We start from the raw sequence: 22,346 nt of genomic DNA, 5'->3' as shown, positions 1-22,346 counted from the left end.
CAAGTGCTGAAACTGTGTAGAATAATTTATAATGCACGTGACAGCCAAAAACTTACTGTCATTCAATCAGCGAATTAAATAAGCGTCATCTTACCAAGCTTTGAAATCACCCATTCCATTCCTGCAGATTCCAGGTACAGAGGAAGGACAGCAGCTGGGAGGTGCTGCACAGGCTGGGCTGGGAGGATGAGGGTGCACCTGGGCATTCCTGCAGGTTCCTTGCCAGGTAGCCATGGCCACTCAGATGGGGCAGAGAAGCCACGACAGCCAGAGAGCAGATTCCTGCTTTTGTTGGATCTGCGGGTGGTGTGCTCTTGGCTTCACAAGAGCCAGGCTGAGATGGTGCATCAGGGCAAAACGTGGAAGACCCAGCTCAGAAGAGGGCAGTGTGAGAAAGAGGAGCTGGAGGGATAGAATGTGAAATGTTGAGGTTTCAAATGCAGTATGGATGTGCTTGAGGAAGTTGAGAGAAGAGCAGGCAGCAGGGCAGAGGGTTTGGGTGGCTGGCGTGTGCGTGGCTCTGCTTGGAGGGGCTCGGGCAGGTGCAGCCACTTTGCCTCTGACCTGGGTGGCACAAAGTTGTTTGGGGCACGTGTGATGGTCACCTGAGAGCTGCAAAAACACCTCTCTGCTTTATACCCAGGGGTAGATTCTCTTCTCCTTGGTGATTGTTCCACTAAAGACCTCTTGCCTGCTGTTAGGGAGATGCTCATCAGCGTTTGCAAACACCAGTGAGAGATATCTGAGGAGTTGTGTAGTGGCCTTCAGCTAAGAAGACAGTTCTTTGAGACTCAGAGCAAGTGGTGATCTCAACATTGCTTCCTTTCATGTTAAATGACAGCATCCTCTTTCTGTTATTGTTACAAATCTTAAGATTGTTGTTCTTCCCATTTTAAATAGAGCATGTGGGAAGATCTGAACAGGCAATTTACTCTAGTGGGAAGTTGATACACGTTCCATCAAGTACCCTGGTATTTATTCCTCTCCATTAAATTATATTCTCCAAACCATTTTTAAATGTGGATGTAGCAGTGTTAATTTCAAGGAGACAGATTCTTAAAAATACATATACTTAAACAGTGTTGGAACCCATTAAAAAAATCTATTTAGAATCAATTGTGTGCGAGAAGAAGTCTACAAACAAAAGGGCAGAGACAGGCATATCAGCTTTAATTTAGTACTGGATTCCCTTTGACAGGGGCCATTTAGATAGAGGGCAAAAAATTATCTCACTGAAAAAGGCAGTGATTGATCACATGTTGGTAAGTGAATCAAGTCTGCAAAAAACAGAGGCGATTAAGGGACAAAGAGGAATTATCATATTACAATGTTGCTGCCTGTCAAACCTCCGTCTTGTTGTGCATTCATGTGTCACGTTGTGACATTCGATCAGCGCTTAACTCCCTGGGACAAAGGGATGGTCGTTAAAAATCTTTAAATGCTGCTCGGAATTGTGCTGGGGCTGTAAATCCGTGTTTTGACTGCTGACAGAGATCTTTATGCCCACAAGAATAGATACACAGGACCTGGCTGACAACTTATTAAGTAGATCTTAGCACCAGGGCGTTTCCAGCTCTTTCTCATCTTTGGTGTTGCTTTGCTGGCCGTGATGGGATGGGTTGGGAGGTGCCAGGGAGAGCAGGCTGGCACTGCTCATGGGCAGGTAAAACAGCTGAAAATTGGTGAAACTAAAGGTATTCATCTCCAGAGAATGGAAACTGTGAAGGAAAGAGGTGGGTGGTAAAACCTGGGGTGAAATGGGAAGGATGAGGATGCGGTGGAAGAGGATTTGTAGGAAGATGTGGGGAAAAGGAAAGCAAAGCTATGGGGAGAGTCTGTGTGCTCAGATGGACTCCGGGGTTAGCAGCAGCCGTGGCAGAGGCTGCAGACAGAGGAGACAGGACGTGCAGGGTCTGTGTCAGACCCAGTTAATGCCTCGCCCAGCTCTGCTGCTTCCCGGGGCACCGATGAGCAGGGACAGGTACAGGGGAGCAGCTCCATGGCTCAGCATGGTCCCTGCTGAGGTGCTGGTGTCCTGCTCCCAGGGGACAGCAGCCTCTAGAGACCATGGCACGGTCATAGACCTTCTCTAGAAACACGTGCAGGAATGTGTTAAGTCTTTGAAATAATGCACTGCAGTTTAAAAGTAACAAATCTTTAGTTTTTTGCATTTTGTGGCCCTGGCAGTTGCTGTCAGGGTGCTGCTGTTGTGGCTCTCTCTGTCCCTTCCCACCCATGTGGGTCCTGCTCTGGACACACATTTGAATGTGCAGGAGCTCCATTGGAGAAGCCACTTTGCTAAGTTTGAGTCATGCCCATATGGGGGTTGGAACTAGATCATCTTCAAGCTCTCTTTCTAACCCAGACAATTCAATGATTCTGTGACATCTCCTTTTCTTGGATTTTCTGTCTTCAGTACATGCAGTTAACCAGGGTTTTGCCTGTTTGGCTCTGTACACAAGATTCACCTGCTTGGAGGTTTTTTTTAAGGAAGAAAGGAATGGAGAACAGTTGTGTGCCTCATCTGAGTACTACACCAAAAAAGCACAGTCAAAGACACCTACATGACAAAGACCAGATAAAAGCAAAGCAAAAACCACAAATCAGCAAAGTGGTAGATCTCTGAGAACCAGCCTTTGTGATTTTCAAAGAGCCTCTGTTTGAACAAATGTCTTACTTGGATGAGAACAGAAAACAAGTAAAGCATCAGATTTTTGTCAGGGAATAGGTTGATACTGGACTGCTCTAAGTATCTGCATCATGACTGTCTCAATATATTAATCAATATTCTGAAAAATGGGATGGACATGGAGTTGGTGGCACCGGGGCAGGGAGGAATTCTGTGGCATCTCTGGTGGGAGGTAGCCCTGTGCAGAAAGAGGCAGAGCTGAAATGAAGGAGGATCACAGAATCAGATGAAAGCCACCACTGCCAAACACAAGATTGGGCACCCAGGAAGGAGCATTCCCAGCTCCTTGCACACACTGCTGTGCTTTCAGTGAACTGGAACCACTGGGGGAAAAGACCAGAGGGTTGCTGCAAACAGCTCGATGAAAACATCTGCTCAGTGTGCAGCCAGTCACAAAAGATCAGGCAAGGCATGAGACCATGGGAAGAATGGGTGAGAAAATATGGAAAATATGATAATGCTGTTAGGAGGGTGCTCAGAGTGTCCCAGTGAGTGTGTGCTGGGGAGGTTACCCCTCACTCTGCAGCTCAGGAGGTTCTTGAGAGGTGGTGGCTGAAAAAGAATCACACAATCATAGAATAGTTTGGTTTGGAAGGGATCTTAAAGACCATTTCCACCCCTCCTTCCACTAGACCAGGCTGCTCCAAGCCCTGTCCAACCTGGCCTTGGTCACTTCCAGGCATGGGGCAGCCACAGTTTTCTGGGGAATCTGTGCCAGGGCCTCAGCACCCTCACAGGGGAGAATTTCTTCCCAATATCCCAACTAGCCCTCCTCTCTTGGAGCACAAAGCCAGTCACCCTTGTCCTATCAATAGTCACAGCTTGTAGCCATGTCTGCGTAGTTGAAGAGATTGGGGCTGTTTAGAAAGATCATGTGAGTAAGAGGATTTGTGTGAGAGGTTTTGTAGACTAATGTTTGACATATTTAACCTTTCTCAAAATACGAGAGCGAAGGAAAATCCAATAAAACCAGGGGCGTGCACTGGGCACTCTGCAATTGATGTTTCCCCCCGGTGCTTGCTGAAACACCAGGAACATTGGGCAGCCCCACACTGCCCCTCAGCCTGACCTCTTCCCTCCTCCCTGCTCCTGCCTTTGGAAGTGTTGTCCCCTTCTCTGTGGACAAGCATATTTTAGCCTGTTTGACACTTTTTGGCAGCGTGTACTGGAACTGCTTTTCATACTGCGTTAGAAATACGGTCGGTCACAGCGTGTTCTCCTCTGCTACTAAATCCTTGCTGAGAATCTGAAATATTTTGAAGCCACATTCAATTAATGTGGCTTCTCTGGGAGCACAGGACTTCTCTCAGCAGTGTTTTCAGCAGCCTCAGCGTTGCCTTTGTCAGACAGAAACGCTTCTTACACTCCAGTCTTGATGGAAGTGATAGAGAAACCTCAGAGATGCTGTGGGGGGTCCGTGGCTGGGGATGGGGTACGTGGTAAGAGCTGGGATACAGGATGGTTGGGCTGCAGCTTTTTTGAAGGGGAGCTCCACACACATTCCTTTTCCTTATACTTTTTCCTTTGAACTCAAGAATAATTCTTGAACTGGCAGGGATGATTAATGCATAGATATTGAAAAACATAGTTGGCTTTTTAAAACTGTAGTTACTTGGAAATATGGGCTGGCTGCCATGGAAGAGGGTGCTGTAGGAGTTTATCTGAACACAAAATACTGGAAAGTCAAATTTTACAGTCATTTAATTTGTCCAGTGTTTTCAAATAAGGATACTAAATGAATATATTTAAAACAGTGTTACTCGGGAAAAATATTTATTTGACAGGGTCACTGTGAGTTCACTGGTACAATACTGGAACAGCACAATATTGTTCAAAGTGAAGATGGAGAAAAATGCCTGCTCAATTAAAGCCCTGGCAATGCTGCCCCAAATGTGAGCATGCAGATGGCAGCAAGCAGCCCTGTCCTTGGGGTGTGTCCCTCAAAGGTGGCTTTCTCTGCAGGGACAGCTCCAGTGCCTCTGTGTCAGAATCACAGCATGGTTTGGGTTGGAACAAACCTTAAAGACCATCTAATTTCAACCCCCTGCTGGCAGAGATGCCTTCCACTAGACCAGGTTACTCAGAGCCCCATCCAACCTGGCTTAGAACATGTCCAAGGATGGGGAATTAACCATAAAGGATTAATAATCTAATCTGTTTAAAATCTGTGGAAGCAGAGCTCTCTGATGGGCTTTGTTTGGGACACTGGTGATGGAACAGAGTGAGTTTTGTCCCAGGTGGGTCACATCTCATGGCCGTGGCTCTTTGCTGTGGTCTGGGCTAGTGAGTGCACATCTGGCCAGAAGAGAAAAAGGAGGGTCCCCATCCTGCTGGGCACTAATTGTGTTAATGAGCCCTCACCAGGAGCAGGACACTGCTGTGAGCTTTGTGCCTGGCAGGGAAGATGGTGGATGGCTGCTGGGACACGAGTGCTGCTGGCCATTGCTGAGACCATTACAAGGATTCAGAAATGATTTTAGAAACCCTGCTTCTGCTAGGAGTCAGGAGCAGCTCCAGCCAAGCCAGCTCGGTGCCAGGAAACAGCTCGGATGGTGGAGTCTCCTGCCGGCAGGGCTGCTCTGCCAAGAGCTAATCCCCTGTGAGAGCACGGGAACAAAACAGTGCCGCTCGCACAGCTCCTCCTTGGGCACAGGGAATTAATGTTAACCCTGCATCCCTGCAGAATTCCCACTATATTTTTCATGGCTTACACTCCGGGCACACCTCCTTGCCAAGGATCATCCACCCCGGAGCGCAGAAGTGAGGCTTGGCCCGCGCTGCCAGGTTTGCTGGGAGGCAAACAAAACCCTGGCACCTCTGCAGATGCCAGCCTGCCTTGCTTTTCTGCTCCTTTGGAAGCTCTGGTTCTCCTTGGGAACAGGCTGGCGAGGCTGTGGAGGTGTGGGGACCCACTCCATAGCTCCTGGTCTGTGTGGAGAGCCAGGCTTTGGAGCTCCAGCTCTCGTTTTGGTGCCAAACCCAAAGCTTTTGTGCCCAGAGGGTGGATGCGTTGCTTGCTTAGTGAAACGGGTTAATGCTTCGCTGGACTCCGACACGTCAATGGCTTGGACAGCTCAAAGCAAACAAAATTCCAGTTTGGATTGAGCTGGCCCAAAATGAAAATCCTTGTTTTCTTTTTCCTCCTGAAGTTTTGGGCACATTGTCCCCAAATGGAGCTCTGTAGTTGGCTGGAGTGGCGCACTGGTGATGTGAAATGGTTTCAGAGGAAGAGTGGATAAACATTTTCATACTGAGGGAAAGTTTGCATGTAGATAGCCTTTAAATTAGGCTTTGGGTGGACTCTTCATCTCTGTCCAGGATTTTTTCCTGTTTCCAACTTGTAATCTGTGGGCCAGGTTTGTAAAAGCTTTTCGAAATTAATCCATTCGAAAAATGCAAATAAGAGGGCAGCTGAAGGCAGGTCTCTGCTGCCTCGGGCAGTGAATTTGGCTCACACTTCCCGTGTTCCCACTCAGTTCCCAGAAGAAGGATTTGAAAAGGAGGAGGAAAAAAGCCCACAACAGAGGAATTGCTGCAGGTGATTCAGAGGGGGATGCTGCTGTCCCATCACTTCTGCTGCTCTGCTCTCACTGTATCCTTGCCTATGGACACAGCTCCTCCCTTGGCTCTTCTCATGGTCTGTAAAGATGCTTCGACGTTTTTACAAAAGCAGAAAGGCATGAAATCATCCTTCCTGCTGTCTGTGATTGCATTTTGATTCCTCAGAGGTTCCTGCTCTCCAGTGATGGACCATGGGAAGGGTTCTGAGAGCATCTGAGGGGTCCTTGAGGAAAAAAATACAGGAACTATATGGACGTTTAGCTTTACTTATTCAAAAGTTGCTTTTTAAGTTTCGCAGCTTTTAGGTATAAAATGCAGATGTTGAAAGGAAATCTGTGGGAATTTAGAGACCAGACAGGTTTAGCCACTGCTTTCTTCATTCATAACTGGTAAACCCTCAGAGTAATTTTTAGCAGACCTAAGGCATTGGAAGGGATGATCTTAGACATCAGGCAGAAGAAAAAAAACCCAGTTTGCATTGAAGAAAAAACTACAACACAAACATCCAGTGGGCAGAGGGAGCTTTAGAATGTCCCAGTTCTGGACAAGCTTTGGTCAGCATTTGTGTGATCCAGGATAATGTAGGTAACCAGGTTTCAGGAGCTCCTGTGCTTGAAGTGGTTGGTGTTGGGCATGGCTCCCATTGCACATCTCTTGGTACCTATTGCTGCAGTGGGTGTTACTCCTAGGTGATGTGTACATGGACAGCCTGCTCCTAGGAGTATTCCATGTGCATGAAGCCTGTCTCAGAGCCCTCAGCCTGTGTGTTCCTGTGCATTTGTAGCCATAGGGAGAAAATTCCCACTAGCATTGTTCTGTCGAATGCTCTTTGTTTAAGTCTCCTAAGTTTTCTAACCACTTTGTCCCTTTGTTCTCAAGTCAGTAGTTTTTATTGTGAAAGCCGTGGTGTATTGATAACCATTGGGGAAATTCCCTGAGGCTGCTGAACAGGAATCTGCCTTGATGACAGAGATGCTTCCAATTTTTAAGCAAAACAGCCTGTAAATTGTGCCATCAACTAACAAGTATGGGATCCCTGCTGTGTAATGTGTGGGATCCTGGAGTATTTTTATTTCCAGGGTGATACCCTCATGGTAGCATGTGGAGCTACAGCTGGGCCGCCGAGGAGCATCCTGCTTTGGGAAGATGAACAGAGAATATGTTCCTCAGGATTGCCATGCCTAATTAGCCTCAAGTTCTGGTATTAGGAGATGTTAATGAGCTGCAGCATATAAACTAACCACAGGAAAAAACCTTTTTAATGGCTGTGCCAGCGGTAGGAAGAGGAGTGCTGCTGGGGGAGCTGACTCACAGCTCAGGACTGGTGGCACTGGGCAGGGGGTGGCCGTGCCCAGCTTGGCCACAGGGACCTTATGGCACCCGTGGGCATGGCCCATGTTGTCCCAGTGGTACCTCAGAAATGAATCTCTCTAAGCTTTGCTATTGCAGGGAGGTCTGGTCATTTTCTGTGAAACAGTTTAATTAGCACAGAGGTGGCCTCTGTTAGTCCTTCTCTTTGTTGGTTTTGAGGATGCATCCCTGGAGATGACCAATGTATCCAGCCCTGCAGTCTAACAGCGTGCTGCCTGCTCCCATTTGGATATTATACTACAGTTTACCCTTCGTTTTCCCTTTTTTTTTTTTTTCCTATAGTGAAGATAACTGTTTAGAAACAGAGATAGGAAATTTAATTTATTTGCGCTTCTGTATCAAAATTCAAAGAGACTTTCAGAGAAGTTCGTTTTCTCTGCTTCGTTTTGACTCCTTTGCCACCTTTCTTGAGAGGCAGGTGAGGAAGTTGCACTTCTGTTCTCTCTCCTTTCCATAGACCTCCATTGTGCACTGTTTTAACATACCAGCTATTCTATTCATTATTTCAAAAAAGTGCCCTATTCATGGGTGAGCTGAGCTGCTGCAATGTAAGATTGTTATTCATCATACTGGAAAATATGCCTTTTTTTTTTTTTTTCCATTGCTTTGAAATTGTGTAAAACAGACATGGGGGGGAAAAAAAAACAAACCAGCTTGCCAGGCTCTTAAGTGAAATGATTGCATTGAAGAGCAGAGTTGGAGAGGAGCCAGCACAGAACCTCTGATCAGGCAAGAAGGGAAGGGATAACGTAGCCACAGCGAGGGTGTGAGGCTGGAGAAAAGCTCTGAGAGGAAGAGCTAATTGAGGAGGGGATTCAAACAAGAAATGTTTAATAAAAGGGTGTTGGTTAGTTAGTCACAAAGAGAAGTTGTGTGTGTCAGGTGGGAATTGGTAGAGAGGGGTGTTAAGAATGCCTCTCTGGAGCATCTGGTAGACCCTGCTGGGGATGCTGCCTGTACTGCTAACCATGACACTGAGAAATTTAGGCTGAATGTAAAAGAAAGTGTATTTATTTAAATAGAAAAATTTCTCAAACTTCATGGCCCAAAGGTGTCAGTCAGCGAGGTCCCTTCCAGCTGTGGACCCCTGGGTTCCTGTTGGGAATTTGCATTGGGGGAATGGGGTCTTTGTCATGTTTTAGCTGTAAATTTAGAGTGTGTGTGGTGGAGCTCTGGATTATCCTGTTGGAGCTCATCTGTGTGTGCTGCAGAGCTAGCCCCTGGTCCTGCTGCAGTAGCCAGGGATGAGCTGCCTGTGTCATCCTCTGCCAGCAAGGGGGACAGCTCCTGATGGCCACTTGCTCCAGCACGTGGCCATTCCAGATGGGCTTCACATCAGAGTTCCTGCCAAAGCCTGAGACATGCACTTGTTTCCAGGATGGATGATAAACTTCAGAGTGCTCAGTTCTGATAGAAATAAAATTGCAGCAGGATGCTCTGCTTGGTTGTTGTGTGGGCAGCACAGTGAGGTTCTCTTTGGAAGATGCCTTCCAAGGCTGACTTTGCACTCTGCAACTGCCCCTGGAGATTCCAGAAGCACAGAAGGGTTGGGGTTGGAAGGGACCTTAAAGGGCATCGAGTTCCAGCCCCTTCCATGAGCAGGGAACACACTCCATCATCCCAGGTTGCTCCAAGCCCTGTCCAGCCTGGTCTTACTGTCAGGGATGAGGCATCCCCAGCTGGCAAATGGGATCCTGCTAAAAATGCCTCTTCTGGAGGCTGAGGAGGTGCTGGGGCTCAGCTGTGCCTGCAGGAGGGGAGAGAAGTGAGGAGTGGGGGGCACGGAGCAGCTGCTGTTGGATGGAACATCTCCAGAGCTAGCAGCCAGCATGGAAGAAAGTAAATAAAGAAAAGCCATCCCCATTTCACGTTGTGGTATTTTGACTTGGTTAAAATATTTATCTAAGAAATCTAATGGGAAAATGTGAAAATGTAAGTTTATGAAAGTTCTGAAGAGCAGGAAGAAAAGACAAAAGGCCTAGGAGAAATACCACAGTGTTTTCATTCTTTTAATGATTATCTGGTGGGTTTTTTAAGTGCTTGGGGCTGAAGGGCTTACTGTATTGGTCTGACTACAAAGTAGTCACAGAGCCCAAGTGTAACTGTTCCGGGCAGGGCTTATTTTCTGACATCCCGGATTCTTGAGCTCTGTAAGTGTAATACCAGCTATTCCCCATCCTATTTATTGCATCCAGCTTTTTAAGTAATGGGCCAAGTAATGATGGCAGATGCTATAATCATTTTTTTGTTAATGATTTAGAGCTCTGTTTGCACAGTAATTAGTTCTGCACAGCTCCGTGGCACAATACAAGAGGAATGCTCTCCTGACTTTTTGCTCCACAAGTTAAATGAGACTACTGAGCCTGGAGGGTGCAAGGCAGTCCAAGGGTGAGCCTGGGAGCTTCAGACCCAGAATTGTTGTAGCCTGATGGGTGTCAGATGAGCTTAAATGTTGACTGTGGACTTTACTGGATGCTTGGAAGAGCCCACTTGGTTCCTGATGGCAGCACAGCTGGGTTGTAGCTGCTTGCAGCAGCAAATGCAGACAGTGCCTGAAAATCCCAAGCATTTGGCCCATCCTTACTGAGGGGCAGATGGATCCTGAGAGCTCTAAAAACCACTTGAAAGAATCAGCTCTTGGTGTTTAAAAAAAAAACGTTCTCTGTGTACTTCCAGGATGAGCAAAGTGGTGTTTGTGTGGGTTCTGTTGCTGCTGCAGCTCCTGGCCACTCCAGGCAGGACTGGTGTGGTTCCTTGCTCAGTTTTCCCTTTTGTCTGTTTGGATTTTCAGCTGATGAGCAGAAAGGTCTTGATTCACACTTGGCACAACACGACTCTGATCTCAGCAGCAGATGCCAGATGCTGCCGGAATACAAAGAACTAATGAAAGTAACCCGAAATGTGAGTCAGCTGTAGGTGTGATGGGGGTGCCTCCTCTGCTTTGTCTTCCTCTGGCATTTTTGCTCCATCCACTCTGCCTTCAGCTTTAGTCTCAGCTCCTCATTTCTCCTGTATTCATCCTCCAGCTTCATTCCCTTTTGTCTCTTTTTTCTGCCTTTTGCCATCCTCTTACTGCCCACTCCTGTGCCATGACCACGTGGTGGGGGAGTGATGTTCCCCACAATGATAATGAAAAACCTATTTCCATTCCACTTCAGTTCCCTGGCACCCCCAGTACCACTTTTAGAGCCATCTCAGCAGCAGACGTTTCATTTATGGAAATTTGGAGTGTTTGTTCCTTTTCTAAACACGACCCTGAGTACTGGTGTCATTGCAGAAGTGCTAACTGCAGCGAGTACCTCTTGGAAAAGCACGGAATCACTTTACTTCTTCATTGTGAAGCACTAATTTTATTTTCTTCTAAAGCTATGTGGAGTTTCTTTAGTTCTGGAGGTCACTGGAGCCTTGTAACTGCAGCCAAAAGTGTTTTAAATGGTCATTGTGCAGTGCAGCAATGCCATCAATCTCCCGTGCCATTATTTTATCTAAAAAGTTGGATTTGATATCCATTTTCATATTTAAAGCAAAATTACTGGCAGGCTGCCATATCGTGTGAGGCACAGAGAGTGGGAACTTGTTCATAAAGGTTTATTGTGAGTGTGACTATTACCTACTGGTTTGGGATATTTTTCAACAAATCAAGACCTGCTGGTAGCCAGGTGGGTTCTGAACGGGGTCTTTTCTTCTGAATTGGTCTTACTTTATTCTTGTATTTCCAAGCCAGTCTGTAGTCTAGCTCAGATAATGATTAGATCTTTCTAATTGAAGTCTCATCAGCATCAAATGCTGACTTGCCCAAAAATACCTTCCTTTTTGGCTTATATATGTGTATAAAAAAAAGAAGAAAAAACTCAGAAAATAATAGTGGAATGTAAGTCTGGGGCATATTGAATTAATTTCCTGTTCCACTTCTGCATCAGCTAACCAGACAAATAAGCAATTTGTTAAGGGCTCTGCTACTTCCTTCAATCACTTGCTCACAATGCACTTTTTACATTTTATTTCCTGGTTTTTCCATTTCAATTCCTTACATCCCCTGCAGGTCTCTCTGTTTTGGTGCCAACAGCAACATAACCCAGGGAGGGAGGGCAGGGTGTGATCCTCCACCTCCAGCAGCCCCATCCGCCCTCTGGACACAGGATTTCTGCAGGGACTCTGGGGACAGCGAGCTCTGTGATGCACATCCCTTGGGGAATCCAAAGTGAGGATCTCCCTGGTGCTGTGCCTTCATTGCCTTGTTGGTGGCAGCAGGAATTGCAGCTGTTGTAGGTGGGTTCCCAGTTTATTGAGCTGGTCCTGAGAGCAGTGAAGTGGGAATATCCCCGTGGCATGGTGGAGGGAAGGAAGGAGGTATCATGGAATCCCAGAATGGTTTGGGTTGGAAAGGACTTTAAAGCCTGTTCTGTTCCCCCCCTGCCATGGAGGGACACCTTCCACTGTCCCAGGTGCTCCAACCCCAATGTCCAACCTGGCTTTGGACACTTCCAGGATCCAGGGGCAGCCACAGCAAATCTGGGCACCCTGTGCCAGGTCTGCCCACCCTCTGTGTCAAGAACTTCTTCCCACCATCACGTGTCAGGGTATGCACTGGGAGCAGGATTAAGCAATCTTAACAGAGGGCTTTCATTATTTTCCTCTCCTGGTGCATGATGGATTCCTTTGGAGACCGGTACAGTGCTGGTTAACAAAGTATGATGTGGCTTTTTGCTCCGTTCAGTGCATTTTGTGGGCTTATATTTGTGTTTAGGAAATTGATTCTGGACACTCTGCCAGGGATGTCATTCCAGAGAAATGGAGGCAACAAGGAGAAAAAACCAAACAGAGCTCTGGGTTTCTGGGTAAACTGCCTTAACTGCCAAATGGTTCCTTGCAGAGACACAATCCTATAGGAAAATCTGCAAGAAAAATAAAGATATGTAACCTGAGAAGTCTTGAGCAGAAGTTGCAGAGGGCTCCAGTGTTCTCTAATGGAGAGGGGGAGAAGTACAGCCAGTCAGTTGCAGTATTGTGAAGCATAATAAACATTTTATTACCATAGACTATCATCTGGTTCCTAAACAGCATGGGACAGACTCTGCTCTTGGATGGTGTCCCCACATTTATGACTCTCTGAATATCCATGGATAAGGACAGAATTTGGGTCACACTCTGCAAAGTCTGCACATGAAATATTCAAGGGCCACATAAGGAAACTCTCCAGGCTGGCCCTGTACTGGTGCATGTTAGGGCAGCAGTTGTTATGAATCTAACAGTATTTTGGGGTTGACCAGAAAAATACTTTGGCCTAAGGCTGGAATTTGATAAATAAGATGAATTGAACTATTTAAGTGCTGATACAGTTTTGATATATATATATCTTGAAACACGTACAGCCTTGGGTGTCCAAAGAGGGGTGGATAGAAAATGCTGATTTATAGGGTGAGCTCAATAGGTGCAGTGAGTTAAAATTCCTCGTGGGGGGAAATAACTTGGGCAACTTTTTTGCCATTTGAGTTTCTTTTTGCAAGGAAGCCAAAAAGTCAGTGGGAAACTGGGGAGGGAATAAGCATGAAAAGCAGCAGCAGAAATCTCTTCATTTTCTGGTAATTGTGAGCTTTCAGACCAGCTACCACAGTAACTTTTACTTTCTGGTTTTCCCGCTGTCATACAGTAATAATTTTAAATTTGTCATGCTAGAGAGAGATGCCAATATCAAACTGAAAATGAAGTAAACGGTTTTGATTGGAATTGAAAAGGAAGTGTTTCCTGCTTTAAGCTAAGTTTTAATTTAACCTAATTACACAATAATGTAATCGGTGTTTAGTTAATCATGAAAGGTGAAAATTCAGCAGCAAGGCAGGAGGCACATCCTCACCCAGCACATGGTGTGAGCTCTGCAGGTTGGCAAGGAAATATGGAATTCTGGCTTCACAGGTTTATATCTGAGTGACTCTCCATGTCCCTTCATGTGCTTTTCCCTCTGGGACTTTTCCAGAGCTGTGTTTAATACAGAACTGCTAGGACACCCTTGAGTTATGGGATAATAATTCCGTGTCAGATACTGTGAGAATGAAGCTTATTTTTACAAGAATGCCCTTTGATGGAAGTAGGGCCCCTAATTCAAACTTGAGTGCGTTCTGAGAGACATCTACATGCACACAATAAAATCCAGGGAGAACAATTTGCATAGAAAAGCCAGGAAGCAGCTGGCCTTACAGACAGCTCAGATTTTTGGGGTAGTTTTCTGGGGGAACAAGGGAAGAGTCAAGCAAAAGAATTTAAATCCAGGCTATTTTCGAGAATTTTTTGCAATATTGCATATGTTGGAATAATTTTTAAAAACACAGCTGTGTGCTGGCTGCTTAAACCAGGTGGTTTTACCTTACATTAATACTTAGATTATTTTCTTTGTAATTATCAGCCAACAGTAATGGTAACAGACACTTACTTGTCTGGCTCATATATGTCTGTATTTGCTCTTACTTTAAATTCTTTCCCATAGATACAATTCAGCACAATCAATGCCAACAAAATTATTTTGAAAGCAGATTAGATTAAATATCTCATCCCTTACTGAGCTTCCCATTGGCATGTGAGACGATCCTTAGAGAATTAAGATTTGTTTCAGGGACAGAAATGCTCACATGAGATTGCACAGCCTCTTGCTGGCCATTTTTTTTTTTTTTTTTTAAATATTTGACAGAAGTGCCTGGCCAGGCTAAATCCAGCCGTTTTTATATTCGGGGAGGTTGATGACTAACACCAGAGAGGAAAAAAAGTGTCAGGGAAGTGTTTTTCTGTGCAAGCTTGTAGGTGGTTTTATTCCAGGTTGCCTTGCTGGTGCCTTGGGGCTTTCCTAGAAGGATGTCACGGGATCATAGAGTCACAGATTGGTTTGGGTTGGAAGGGACCTTAAAGCCCATCTAGTTCCAAGCCCCTGCCATGGGCAGGAGACCAGGCTGGAGCAGGCTGCAGGTCAGGGAAGTGTTGGGATGGGACAACTGTGTGTGAGCTGGACCATTCCCAAATCCTGCCGACTGGGTTCTGCACTGGGAACATCTCCGATTTGGAGCTGGTTTTAAGTGAAGTGTGCTGCTCCTTGGTGCTGATTTAAGCCAAATCCTTGCCCTTACAGAGCCAGGAGGACGTTTTGAACTGGGAGATGAAAGGATGGTGTGGGCGGCCATGGGTTAGAGTGATGGGATTTGCTCCCCAAAATTGCAGTGCAGGGAAGGCAGAACAGCCTCATCCCCTCGTTCTTCCCCATCTCCTGGACACCTTGAAGCATCAACCCCATCATCCAGAGGCCTGCCTACACCCACACCTGCTGATGAAACTGTGACAGCACTGATGGGTTCACTGATGGCTCTTGGAGAGGAGCCTGTCTTCCCTGGATTTTGGTGGAGCTGGCTGGTGTCCATCCCACAGCCCCCTCTGCAGGGGCAGAGCCAGGTCTAGAGAAGGTGTCTGTGGGATTTGGACTTCAGAGTCTTGGAAGCAGGATCTTACCTGGCCTTTGCATTGTGTTAAAGCAGGTTGGTGTGGATTTGTGCCTAATAAATGTAAAGCCTCAACCTCCCCCTGCTCTGCCTGTGACCAATCCGTGGGTTTTATGATCAAGAATAAGTCCAAAGACTGGAAAACTGCCCACCAGAACACTGTGATTCCAGATGGTTTAGGATGATAATTTTGTATAGGTTTATTAGGGTGGTTTGGTGTCTTTGCTGCTTCATGTACTTACTGTAGCAAATAATTTAATGGAAAATGAGCGATTGCTGTGAGTCTGGAAAGAAAGTTTGGGAGTTTCCTATTGTTACTGCTTTTGTTGGGTTTATTTAAACCAGGAGTCACTCTTCTTTAGCAATTCAATTCCCCAGCCTAGCAAGAAAAAAGGGAAGGGGGACGACATAGTCAACAGTGATTTATTTCTTTAATGCATTTTTAATAAGTAGACCCCCAAGAACGAAGCAGTGGTGCATAATTACATTACCCTGGCCACAGAACTTGGGCAGTTCCCGCTGTGGGCAGGTTATTTAACACCTGGTGAGCAGAAGTGAGTGCCCTGCTGGGCTTGGAAGCTGCTGCTGTCTCTGGGGTTCTCATCTATTCTCTAGCAGCAGTTTCTCAGTTTTCTGAAATGTTTTTGCCTGGACTTTGCACCAAGGGTTCCTGCAGCTCTGCTGCCTCTCCTGTGTCCTTGCCCTCCCTCTCCTGTACCCTTCATGCACTTCCTTCGGAGGAGAGGCTGTGTGGAAAGGCAGGAGCTCCTTTCCAGATTGCAGTCTCCTAAATTAAAGCAAGCCAAATCGATTTGAATATTACATTTGCCTACAAGGACCTCCTGCTAACTTCTGTGTTTTTCACAATTGCGTTTTCCTGGTTTTGTTTAGTTTTTTTCATCTTTATCACTTCCCTGCTGCTGACTAAAGGAGCTACACAACAGGGGAAAGTGTGACTAACTCACTGCCTGCACAGGGGAAAGAGTGAGGCTGCTTCTACACATGCTGGTGATAAATGCACAGAGTAAATAAAATGGAAAAGTGGAGAAAAACAGCGCTTTTTTTCTACAATCTGGTTGGTTTTTTTTAATAGCCATGTTAGTCATTCCTTCCAGCAAGTACAGGTTAAAACAGTTTCCATCATGAGATTTCTTGCAGGAGAAGCAATATCAGCTGAAAATTTGTGTGTCCTTCTGAAATTGTTTTTAACATCTCCTGTTGTAAGAAAGTCCAAAAGATGTTTTTCCTCTTATTTTCAATGTCTCTTTTGGTTTGACAGCAAGTCATAGAGATGCAGTTTTTCTCTTTTTCCCATGTTCTGTGTCAGCTTGGCAGCTATTTCCTATCTCAGCTGGGAGGGAAAACATGTAATCAATGGGAAAAGGGCAGGGGGATTCACCCAGGAATAGGTTTGAAACTGGTTTTAACTTTGAAATGGAGTAGATTCCAAATGACATGGTCCTTTTAATTAAGGGAGAGTGTGCCCGTGTTTTAAAGCCTGCTGAAGTCAGTGGAAGGATGCCACGGACTGCAAAGGGCTCTGGAGCAGGTCCAGTCTCCTTTTGTGGTATAGAAATGCTTCTTGAAAAATTTAAGAGCTTGGAGGAGCTGAATCAGAAACCAGCAAGTGACCTGCTCATGTATTAGGTCAGGAAACACAGGTCTGAGCTCAGCCCCCACTGATTCAGGTGCTAATGAACAGCCCTGTTTTCCCTTCATGTAGTGTTACAGCAGATCTTCCTTCCTATTTTTCCTCCAAGTATCCCAGCACGGCTTTGGAAAGGGAAGGGAAATCTAATTTGTGTGTAAATACAGTATTGTGGTGTTTGTTTAATGCCTTTGTTTGCTTTGAAAGTTCGTCGTGTACTAATGAATTTACAAAACCTACATTATCCATAAAACTGTCTCTGGTGCAGAATCCTGTAATAACTCAGATAACGTATTTAAACCACGAGTGAGTTTGCTCTATCCTTGAGTTGATAAATTGTGGAGCTTCATTTGGTAGGAATCAGCGATTTTATGTGGCAATTAATTTTAACAGCAATAGGGAGCCAAAGGACTAAATTTTTATCCTTGGTTTTCTGCACATGCAGGGGAATATCCTCGTGTTTGCTGTTCAGGTTGCTGCCCTGGGATATAGTGTGTGTGTATGTGCAGGGAATGTCACTTTACAGGCATTATGGCCATGCTGCTCCAGCTCATGGTCCAGCCCTCCAGATAAACCATTTTGGGGATTTCTTATCTCTTAAAATATGTCAGAAAGAGGGCAGATGGCCAGAAAAATCCCTCCCCAGGATCTGTGTTGCTCTAGCCCCTCTCTACTGCATGAACTTGCTGGTTGTATTTTTTATTTTGTAAGTCACCACCATCAGGGATGATGCCAAAATCATGAACTTGGAGTCAGAGAGGAAGAGATCAAGTTTTTCTGAAGTGGTTCCCATTGTTTGTTTTCCCTTTGCTGGTCTCTGATATCCAGCCTGGAAACATCCCGTTTGTACAGTTGGCTGCGAAACTGTGATTGTGTAGGATCTGTTCTGGGAACCAGGAAAGCCTTAATTCCAATCTCAGCTCCTGCCACCAGAGTTACATAGTGGAGCAAGTCATTTGACTTGATAATTTATGTCTGTGACGCTGACTGCATCCTCAGCAGTGTGCAGAAAGCACCAGAGTTCCCCTAAAGCTAAAATCCGTCTTGAGGCAATAAAAAATGCCAAGAGAGGTAATCTGAAACGGATTTATTTAGGATGCTCTTAGGTAACATCCACATTTGGGGGTTTTGCTGTTTGTGAAACAGGCTGGAGAGATTTGGGGGCATCGTTGGGAAAAACCAGACAGACAGCACTGAAATCATGGGGTAAATAAGAGTTTTATCATAGCACCAAAGGTGTTGGGCTCCCATCCATGACCATGGAGCCCTTGGTGTCTCCGTGGGTGCTGCTGCTTTATCCATGACTGGATGTGGATTTCCAACATCATTTGTGTTACAACAGCTCCCAGAGTGGAGTGATGGCTCCAGAATGAGGTTTGGGGAAGTTATGAACAAGGTCGTGAGCCTGATGGAAGTTTCATTTTGTTCCATATTTATTCTGCTGTTTGGGGTTTCATGGAGCTACTGGTCTGTAAAATGAGGTTGCAGCCAGGAAAGAAAGTTCGGGAGCTGTTGCTTTAGAGTTTGGGTTGAAATTAATTATTTGTGTACCTCAGAGAGTTGCACTGGTTTTTAAACAAGGCAGCTGGGTTAGAAAGCAGTGGGAATTCACTGTGAAACACTTTGTGTGATGGCCAGCACTTGAACCTTGCGCTCCCTTGGTGCACCACCAAACAGAAATTTCAAATTGGCTGCTCAAAGTTGGCTGTGTAGTCACCCAGATATTTCATCACGTTATTTCAGAAATCCCAGTGGCTCCAGATGCTCCAGGGCCATGGAGGAGTTCATTGTAGTCACAGTTGGAAAAGTTGGTCTGGTGTAGCTTGTGTTACACTCTCACATGTTTAGACAGGAGAAAGGTGGATACAGAAAGGAAGGTCAGACTAATGCTAGTTTGAGAAGGAAAAGTCTAATCACTGTGGAATTGGATGTGAAAAATCCAATACCAAAGGTGTCAGCTTAGTGTCTTCAAAGGAAAATATTCTCTTATTTTTTTCTAAGATGAAAACACCTATGACGTAATAATCTTTAAAAAGCTGAGTGCTCCTCATGCACTAACTATAAATGCCGATAATTTGTGGAAAGGAAAATCTTTATTTTCATGCACAAAACTTGTGGGCTGTCAGGAAAGCAAAAACGTGATAAAACAGCTGAGCCAGGTGCTTGAAAGTGCTTTTCAAGGGGATTTCTCTGTCCAGGTGCTTGCATGTGCTTTCCAAGGGCGATTTTTCTGTTGGGCCCCTTGTCCTGACAGCTTCCCCATCATCCGTTCCTTCTTTTTTCTGCCATGAGCTCTGTGATGTCCCCACCATCCTCCTGCTCTCCTGGTTCAGTGTTGCAGGATTATTTTCAAGGTGAATGTTTATATGCAGGCCGTGTTCATGAGGAATTAGTCATCTATGTAGTTTTTGACTTGTGCAGTGCTGACTCTGGAGATATATTTGTTTTTGTATTTGTATGCTCCGTTCTGAAAAAATCCCAAACAAATATTTAAAGGTGTTCTGCTTAGTCTGGAATTGCTAATTCATCTTCAAATTGCTGTGCCTTGGGGATATTTGGTGGAGGGAGGGAGGAAGAGCAGCCCTCCCTCACCATCCCTGCCCCAGGGATGCCACGTGAGAAGCTGCAGGTTGCTGCTGCTCCTCCAGCTGCAAACTCAGCATTTGAAGGAGAAGTTTCGCCTCAGTTTTATGGTTTGACTTGTGACATTATTGTTGCATGTTGTGAGTTCCAAGGAGGAAAATAAATAGCAGGAAAGGAAAGGAGAGTAGGGTTTCCGTATGCTTCCTGCATCGTGGGGACCCATCCTCCGTGTTAGCTGCTGATAAGGAGGTTTTAAACCTGCAGGTTTTAAAATGTGGCACATGGTTAAGCACCAGGGAAATACAGATGCAATTTTTGTCTCTAAAATAGCCATTCCCTGGCAAAGACTGTGCCATTTGGAACACCTCTGCTCTGGAGACAGGCTGAGAGCTGGTGTTGTTCAGCCTGGAAAGAAGGCTCTGAGGAGACCTTGGAGTCCCTTCCAGTGTGTAAAAATGCTCCAAGAGAGCTGGAGAGGGGCTTTGGATGAGAGCCCAGAGTGACAGGACAAGGGAGAATGGCTTCAAACTGACAGAGGGCAGGGTAAGTTTGGTTATTAGTAAGAAATTCTTCCCTGTGAGAGTGATGAGGCACTTGAAGCCCAGAGAGGCTGTGGCTGCCTCATCCCTAGAAGTGTCCAAAGCCAGGCTGGACAGGGCTTGGGGCAACCTGGGATAGTGGAAGGTGTCCCTGCCCATGGCAGGAAGTGGGAATGAGACCAGTCTGTGGTTAGACTGTAGCTGTGTGTGTGTGCAATGCTGCTGGTCAAGGTTTGAATAAAACCATTTTGTCCATCTCTCACTTCAGTCAGGAAAACATGTTTTGATTAGGAGAGCCTTATGTCCATCCTGTCTCTGTCAGATGCACGTTCCTGGTGCTCAGGAAGGGCAGTGTTCATGACTCAGTCCCCACTCAGCTTTGAAATGCTGAAGCTTCCATATTGCTCCTTCCTGCACTCTCCTCTTCATTCCCCAGATTCAGCCAACTCTTGAGAGCTTTGCATCTTTAGTGAACTGAAGAAATTCATCGCCTGGGTTCCTTTGGTGACACCGTGGGTGCAGATGTTTGTGTTCAGGAGTCCCAGAGCCTGCAGCAGGTCCACGTTCACGCTGATATTGTACAAACCCCAGCCTGTGTGACCGTTTTCCCTGCTGGCACTCCAGGCAGTGCCTACGAGTGTTGGCAGCCGCGGCTCCGGCGCTGCTGTGGGCTGCCCCAGAGCAGGGATTGTGTTTGCCTGCTCCCTAGCAACTTGGTGTGCTGGTTCAATTACAAAGGGCTCGGGAAAACGCGCTCCATCTGGTTTTCCAGCCCCAGATGCGACCACCCCAAAGAGTGATCTAATTCTTCTCTATATAGACTTGAAAACTTCTCACCAGTTGGTGGTGCGGGAAATCAAATGAGAGTCCTTAGGAGCAATAAGATCCACATGCTGGCCTAATTGCACATGGAGCTACACTGCTGCCCCTGCTCCAGTGTGTTTGCTATGCTGCTCTCAAAGGCGTATTGTTAGGCGAGGGGAAAACCCACAAATCTTAATTTGAGAAATAATTTAATGTGGGCAAATAATTAGCTATTCACGATAGGGGCCCCTTCGTGTCTGGTGTGGTGTGTCAGGAGAAGGCAGGCAGGGCTCACAGGCAGCCTTGGTCTATAGGCCAGGGGATGTGGGAAGGGGTGATATCTCATCCTGCTTTTCAGTACAGTCCTTTTAGTCTGCATTAAGTCATCTGAGAGTGTTATTCTTGCTTTAATGTGGTTTGTTTTTTCTTTTTTTTTTTTTTAATTAAGACTGAAAAAAAGGTGCTGCTTTCCACCTCTGCAGACTGAATTAGGACAGGACAAGGGGGAATGGTATTAAACTGAAAAAAGGGTGATGTAGGTTAGATATTTGGAAGGAATTGTTCCCTGTGGGGGTGGTGGGGCCTGGCACAGGGAGCCCAGGGAAGCTGTGGCTGCCCCTGGATCCCTGGCAGTGTCCAAAGCCAGGCTGGACAGGGCTTGGAGCAGCTTGGGACAATGGAAGGTGTGGAAGGGTGGAGCTACATTATCTTGAAAGACTCTTTCAAACCATGATTTTGTGATTGTGGGGAAGGAGAGGCAGAACCCAGACTGGGGAGTTACTGAGGAATGGGAGAGTATCACACAACCTTGACGGAACGTGAAGCATTAAATTTCCTCCCTCCGCTGTTCTGCGGAAGATGCTGTCCTGAAATTCCTTGTTCAGGAATTTTTGTTGGCTTAGGCCTCGGGATCAGACCCTTATCATTTTAAGCTTGTCCTGAGGTGCCAGCAGCTCGTCCTGCCTGGCCAGCCTTGCGCTCCTCTACACTTGAAGAGCAAGCAAGGGAAAGTCTGAAACCGACTTCCTATGCACTTAAAACTTGGGACTGAGTTTTACCGAGGGGGTGCCAGCCTTGAGCGCTCTCTCAGGCTCTGGGAGCGAGCCCTGGGTCACAGCAGAGCTGTTTTCCGTCGGGGTTTCCTGTGGGAGCCCCGTGCCGTGCACAGGAAGCGCGGCCAGGCCCGTGGCCATCGGCCTCGCGGGCGGGCACGGGGACCAGTGCCAGCCCCAGCCCAGGGCACGACAGCCCCGGGCAGACACCGAGGTGAGCCCGGCACTCCGCAGGAAAAATAAAAACCTACAGAAAGGCACGACCCCTCGGGACCCGTGTTTTGTCAACAAATCTAGCGGGCGCTATTTTAAGCCGCTATGTACCTCACGCTTCCTGTTTTTCAGAAGAAACTTCTTGTTTTTTTCGCTTTTATGTTGACGGATTTATTTTAACGGCTCGTTCCTGAGCCGGTGCGAAGGACTTTTGCCTCCCACGAGGAGGGAGGGAGGTTCCCTGGCGTGTGCCAGGGGGAAGGACACCCTCATCCCCTTCCCAGGGCTGCTTGGAGGGCTCCTGGGGGCACCAAGGGGACTCAAAGGTGGGCGGCTGTGGAGGGGACGGCGCTAAGCTGAGCCATGTGTGCTTCTCTTTCGAGGAGCAGTGGCCCAACCAGTAAGGAC

General features: G+C 46.4%; 1 protein-coding gene across 3 annotated transcripts in view; it reads left to right on the top strand.

Annotated features, from left to right (window-relative positions):
* Positions 1–22,346, top strand: part of CTBP2 (C-terminal binding protein 2) — a 131,199-nt gene that overhangs the window by 37,898 nt on the left and 70,955 nt on the right. The window lies entirely within an intron of this gene.

The sequence above is a fragment of the Sturnus vulgaris genome, chromosome 8, assembly GCF_052056855.1.
Source record: "Sturnus vulgaris isolate bStuVul1 chromosome 8, bStuVul1.hap1, whole genome shotgun sequence".
Lineage (NCBI taxonomy): Eukaryota > Metazoa > Chordata > Aves > Passeriformes > Sturnidae > Sturnus > Sturnus vulgaris.
This window is presented reverse-complemented; position numbering and strand designations above follow the sequence as displayed.